General features: G+C 39.6%; 1 long non-coding RNA gene across 1 annotated transcript in view; it reads right to left on the bottom strand.

Annotated features, from left to right (window-relative positions):
- LOC108527176 (uncharacterized) overlaps positions 1-6,388 on the bottom strand; it is a 96,077-nt gene that overhangs the window by 16,597 nt on the left and 73,092 nt on the right. The window contains exon 3 of the long non-coding RNA XR_001884726.1: positions 4,982-5,090. This is a non-coding gene — a long non-coding RNA (uncharacterized LOC108527176). The remainder of the gene's footprint in view (positions 1-4,981; positions 5,091-6,388) is intronic.

The following is a 6,388-nucleotide window of genomic DNA, read 5'->3' as shown; positions in this document are numbered from 1 at the left end:
CTAGGGCAATCAGGCAAGAGAAAGAAATAAATTTTTACTTTCTAATGCTAGGTATTGGGCAACTGAAACTGCAATGTCTCCTGTACATTTGTATTCAGAGTTAGCTAAAATTACAACTGTTTTAAATCTATGAACTAGATTTCTCACTTTTCCCAGTAATATGGTAGAAGTTTCTGGTTTAAAAGGTCACTAAAGTTGGGATCTCATACAGTGAAAACAGATTAAAATTGCTTAATGTATCAAGAAACTAATAACTTGTTTTGTAAAATTTCAAATGACAGTAGTGAATAATGTCATCATATGTGGAAGATTCTCTAAAACAACCACTTACTTTTGACTATGTTTTTTAAGAAGAATCTACTTATGAGTCTCCACCCACAGTGATGCTTTTACTTTTAAAATGGTTAGAGTTTCCAGAGAACTTTGCCATATATTATCTCATTGGGACATTACAGCAACCTCATGAGGTTTATACAGCAAGTATTATCATTTTTTCTAACTTACAGATAAAGAGCTTCAAATTCTAACCTGATAAGTGTTTGTCTCAGAGACTCCCTGATGAGCTGGGATGGAGAACAGGTCATCTGACTCCCCAGATGGTGTTTTCTCCATCACTCCATAGTGTTTCCCAAGGATTCTGCTCAAAGTAGCAATGGAACATGGGCAGTTACATATCTCATTGTCCTATACTCTCAAGTTCACTACACACTCCTTTCAATTGAAATTTTTGGGAAGTCACTGATCATGTGAAATGGTGAAAGACCATAGACAAACAGTATAATATAATATTAAGAAAAGAGATGGCCAGGCACAGTGACTCACACTCGTAATCCCAGAGCACTTTGGGAGGCTGAGGCAGGTGGATCACAAGGTCAGGTGTTCCAGACCAACCTTGCCAATATGGTGAAACCCCATCTCTACTAATAATACAAAAATTAGCCATGCATGGTGGTGCACACCTGTAGTCCTGCTATTCCGGAGGCTGAGGCAGAAGAATTGCTTGAACCCGGGAGTTGGAGGTTGCAGTGAGCCAAGATTGCACCACTGCACTCCAGCCTGGGCAACAGAGTGAGACTCCATCTCAAAAAAAAAAAGAGACTATTCATATTCTATTGCAATGTGCTTTCTATGTATTATATTCAAATGAAGAAATTTATTCTTTTCACATGAACTGGATATGTCCCTTCAAAATACACATATTGAAATCCAAATCTTCAATGTGATGGTAATTCGGAGGTGGGGACTTTAGTGGGTACACAGGTCATGAGGGTAGAACTCTCATGAATGGGACTAATGCCCCTAGAAAAAGATACTTGAGAGCTTGCTCTAGCTCTCTGCTCTCTACTCTGTAAGGATACAAGAAATCAGCCATCTGCACACCAGGATACCAGATTTTCTGGCACCTTGATCTTGGACTTCCCAGCCTTCAGAACCATGCAAAACAAATTTCTGTTGCTGAAACCATCCAGTCCATGGTATTGGGTTATAGCAGCCTGAACTAAGACATTATAATTTTAAAAATACTTAAAACTTAAAAACCCAATTAACATCTTTAGAAAGTACAGCCAGCTCTAGACCATTAGTATCGGGATTTCTGATGAACATTCATATGAAACACTTAGCGTGTGCCAGGAACTTTGATGTTTTCTATAAATCCCACTTAATCTTCATATCAGTCTTATGATTATATGTCATTTACATTATTCCACCTTTTGCAAGAGGTAAATGCAGTGCACATGTCTAACCATCATGCTCTCTGCCGGCAACAATCATGCAAATATGTTAATCATGATCCCATGCCAAAACCAGTTTTTCATAAAAAGTGAACCGTCCCTGATTCAGGTAGAGAGATGAAGAGGGAGGTGGAGTGCACAGCTAATGGATACTTAGCTTCTATGCCCAATGGGTGAATGTGGAAATTCATAGAGGAGTTCACCATAGGACTTTGTGTTGTACAAGTGGAAGGAAAACATTTTCCACTTACCTAACTCACAGGATGTAACACAGATTAATGAGTGTCAATGAAACATTGAACTATTTAGATGAGAACAATAGATCTCTTCAAAAAAGAACAACTGTAAGTTAAAGATTCATCTATATTCCAAATTCTTTCATAAAATCTATGTAACTAGATATGCAAGAGGGACAGATTAATGATCCTTTAAAAGCTTTTCTATTTCTTGCTTTGAGTTTTTAAATTATATGCATTCAGGTTTAATTTCCATTTTTAAGATAAATTCCAGTAAAGGAGGAATGAACAGCTGATTCATTCTGCTTCAGTGGGTTACTTTTCCATTAGATTTTATATTTTTCTGGCAGCCATTAGAAGTGTTCCAGGACTGTGATGTCAGACAACATATGCCACACAGATTCAATACCACATCAGTGGGCCAGCAATTCTTACTGTTCCCTACTCTCATACAGCTGAGCCCAAAATGTAGCTCCCATCAACCTCAAAACCTTCCACTGGCTCATTCTTGGATTTTCTCTATGAAACTACACAGTAGAACAAGAAATGCCTGGGGCTCAGAAATCTGCACACTCATTTCAACCCAACTCAAACACCTGGGTCTCCATAGACTCTAGGCCTATGCACAGAAGAGAAAAGCTCCTGTGAGAATCAGCAGAACTCCCACATTAAACTACTTTCCCCTCCTTATATATCCAAGATGAATCCAATAACAATATCAAGGGTTTCTGCCCTAGCCTGCTGCTTTGACTTCACTTAGAGCTCTTTGACAAATACACTAGGAAGATCCTGATTGAAAATGCTTCTCCCCACCCTAACCTCCAGAGCAGTGAGTCTCAGTGGAATTTACATGCAATTTCAATACTGGAAACAGAATTAAAGAAGTAAGGCACATTCACTGAATATTCATTTCTTGAGTACATACCATGGGCCAGGCACTTGGCTCATGTTAAGTGTTTTATAGATTTTCATCAATAACTTGAAGGTTAAATAGCTTCAACCGCAGGAGTTACATTAAATCATGCATGTGTAGTTGAGGTGCAACAAGAGTGAGTCAGCATACTTAAAACATGGCCATTCTAGGCCACATGCAGTGACTTACGCCTGTAATACCAGCACTTTGGGAGGCCAAGGCAAGAGGATTGCTTAAGCTCAGGAGTCCAAGACTGGCCTGGGAAACATGATGAAACCCCATATCTACTACATATATATACACACACACACAAATTAGCCAGGCATGGTGGTGCCAGCCTGTAGTACCAGCTAGTAGGAAGGCTGAGGCGGGAGGATAACTTGAGCCTAGGAGTTCAAGGCTGCAGCGTGTCATGATCAAGCCACCACACTCCAACCTTAGTGACAGAGACTATGTCTCAAAAAAAAAAAAAAAAAAAAAAAAAATTGCCATTTTGAAAATGACCATCTAATTGTAAATGGTATGGCTGTTATATCATGAAATAGAGGGAAGAAAGCAAGAGGAGGCATGCTCTTTGCTGCCGCTGTTAATTCATTCAAATTCTCTGTCATCAAAGGGTAATCATTCACAATTTGATATTTCAAACAAGTTAAAACTTTATAAAGTAATAGACAATCTCTAAATGCTGAGACATTAAATTCCTCATTCTAAGACTTACACAAACTTATTTTTTTTCCCAACATGCTGCCAGATGGTAAATTAACAGAAGCCATGACTCCTAACCATGGAAAAGTTAAGGTAATATATTTTTGTTTGTTAAAACCGGGCTGACTTAAAAGAAGATAGGACTTCCACAGTTAAACCAAAAAAAGGATAAACAGGAAAATACAGTTATGAAAAAATATAGAGATTAAGAAGTGAGCAAGTCTAAGATCTTCATCTATCATACATCTTCCTCTAGCATGAGTGATTTCATTTGCTTCTTAAACAGATAAATACAAAAACAGCATTTCCCTTGGCAAGAAAGTAACTGTTTTGTATTATTTACCTACAATGCATCTGTGTTTCTAAAAAGAACAGTAAATACATTTCTGGAGCAAGACATGTTTCTGTGATAATGTGAGTAATGCTTCTTAAACACTTTGGAGATTATTAGAATGCTTTCCAGAAGCTGATATTGAACTCAGTCAGTTTAGCAAGAACACAAGATAAAGATAAAGAGACACTCTCGGCATTTTTCACTAAACTATTTGTAGAGTGCTGCAATTGGATGTCTTTCAGAACAGTAACCACCAGAAGGAGAAGGGCCAGGACTCGTTCCAATCCAGTCTGAAAGATATCCAGGCCAGACTGCTTTCTTCAGGAGGGCCCTTTAAATAAACAACCCAGTTTGAGTGACATCTGCCACCCCAAATACTGGGTTAATTTTCAGACCACCCTGAGAAATTCACAATATGGCTGTTGCAGCATCTTCTAATTGGTGTTTAAACCTTAACTGGGCAAGCACTTCACGACAATGACAGAAATAAAATAGCTAATGATTAGGTCTTGTACATACCTTCTTCTAAGCCAAGCCAGATCTGAGAGAATCATGGCTTAAAGCAACAGTCTTCTCAGGTCTCTCAGATCACCTAGAAGGAGACTATGTGGGGTGGTGGTAGCATATATGTATTCCTCTTTCTAAATCATGATTCATTCATTCATTCATTCAACAAATATTTGTTAAGCTACCATGGCATGCTTTCATGGAACTGATATTCTTACGTAGGGAGGTGAGGGAAACAGTCCGATAAGTGACAAATTAATTAACAATCAAATATAGTAATTTGGTTGATTTAATATAAGTGCTATAAATGTTATGAAGAGAATAAGAGAGTGGCGCTAATTTGAATGTGGTGGTCAGAGATCTTGCTAAACAAGCACCACTCAAGAGGAGACCTGCATAAACAGAAAGAATAACACATAGCAAAGAACAGTGGGGAGAAGAGAGAATGAGCTTGACATTTTCAAAAAGTAGAAAGCAAGTGGTGTGTTAGCTTAGCATGCTATAATGAAATACCAGAAAATGGTATGGCTTAAATAACGAATTTATTCCTCACCATTCTTTAGGCTGGAAAGTCCAAGATCAAGGTACCAGCCAGCCTTTTGGTTCCCCCTTGAGGGCTCTCTTCTTGGCTTGCTCATGGTTGCCTTCTTGTTGTGTACCCACTGGACAGAGAGAAAGAGAGGAAGTAAGCTTTCTGGTGTCCCTTCTTATAAGGGCACTAATCCCATCATGAGCACCCCATCCTGGTAACTTCATCCAAGTCTAATCCTTCCCAATGGCCGCATCTCCAAGTACCATCACATTAAAGGTTAGGGCTTCTACATGTAAATTTTGAGGGTGACACAGTTGAGTTTATAGCAGTGAGTATGTCTAGAACCTGGGAATCCAGGGAGATAGTGGCAGGAGATGAAGCTAAGAAGTAGGGGGAAAACTGTATGTTCCCTGGAAAGAGTTTTGTTGAGCTTTGTTTTTTGTTTTTGTTTGTTTTGTTTTGAGACAGTCTTACTTTGTCACCCAGACTGCAATTCAGTGTGCTACAACCTCTACCTCCCAGATTCAAGCGATTCTCATGCCTCAGCTTCCCAAGTAGCTGGGACTACAGGCATGTCCCATCACCCCAGCTAATTTTTGTACTTTTAGTAGAGACAGGTATTTGCCATGTTGGCCAGGCAGGTCTCAACCTTCTGACCGTAATTGATCCACTAGCCTTGGCCTCCCAAAGTGTTGGGATTCCAGGTGTGAGCCACTGCACCCAGCAAAGTTTTGACTTTTTTTCTAAGTGCCATAGAAAGCTGTTATATTTTGAATTTTCTAGGAAGTAGATTCCAAGATAAAGTTCAGTATATAAGAGGATTATTAGGGAATGTCCTTGGGATTAATACTGGTGGGAAATAGGGAGGGAGGAAAATTGGGCTAAGTGAGAAGTTGGACTGTAAGATCCCACATCTTCAGCCAAACCCACAGGGAGCTAACATGGCCAATAACAGTGGTCACATGCTGAACAGATATAGCTAGGCCTTTATACTCCTATCTCCATCAGTCAGTGGATGTGGGCAACTCTGAAAGGGGAATTATCTTGGCACATGGGGTCTCTTTGCAACTATGAAGTCCCCAGATGGATGGACAGCTGCAGACTGTTCTCTGAGCACTCCCACGAGCTGGGCAGCAAAGACTTCCTTTATAGAAGATCGAACTGGGAAATCACAGTGCTCAGCACCTAATCAACTGGGGAGATGATTTGATTTGGCTGTGTCCCCACCAAAATCTCATCTTGAATTCCCATCTGTTGCGGGAGGGATCCAGTGAGAGATAATTGAATCATGGGGGCAGGTCTTTCCCATTCTGTTCTCATGATAGTAAATAAGTCTTATGAGATCTGATGGTTTTTAAAATGGGAGTTCCTCTTCACAAGTTCTCTCTCTCTTTGCCTGCTGCCATCCATGTAAGACGTGACTTGTTC

Source organism: Rhinopithecus bieti, unplaced genomic scaffold, assembly GCF_001698545.2.
Source record: "Rhinopithecus bieti isolate Rb0 unplaced genomic scaffold, ASM169854v2 scaffold_3912, whole genome shotgun sequence".
In the NCBI taxonomy this organism is placed as follows: Eukaryota; Metazoa; Chordata; class Mammalia; order Primates; family Cercopithecidae; genus Rhinopithecus; species Rhinopithecus bieti.
The sequence above is the reverse complement of the archived record's forward strand: the minus strand, read 5'-3'. Positions and strand labels throughout refer to the sequence as shown.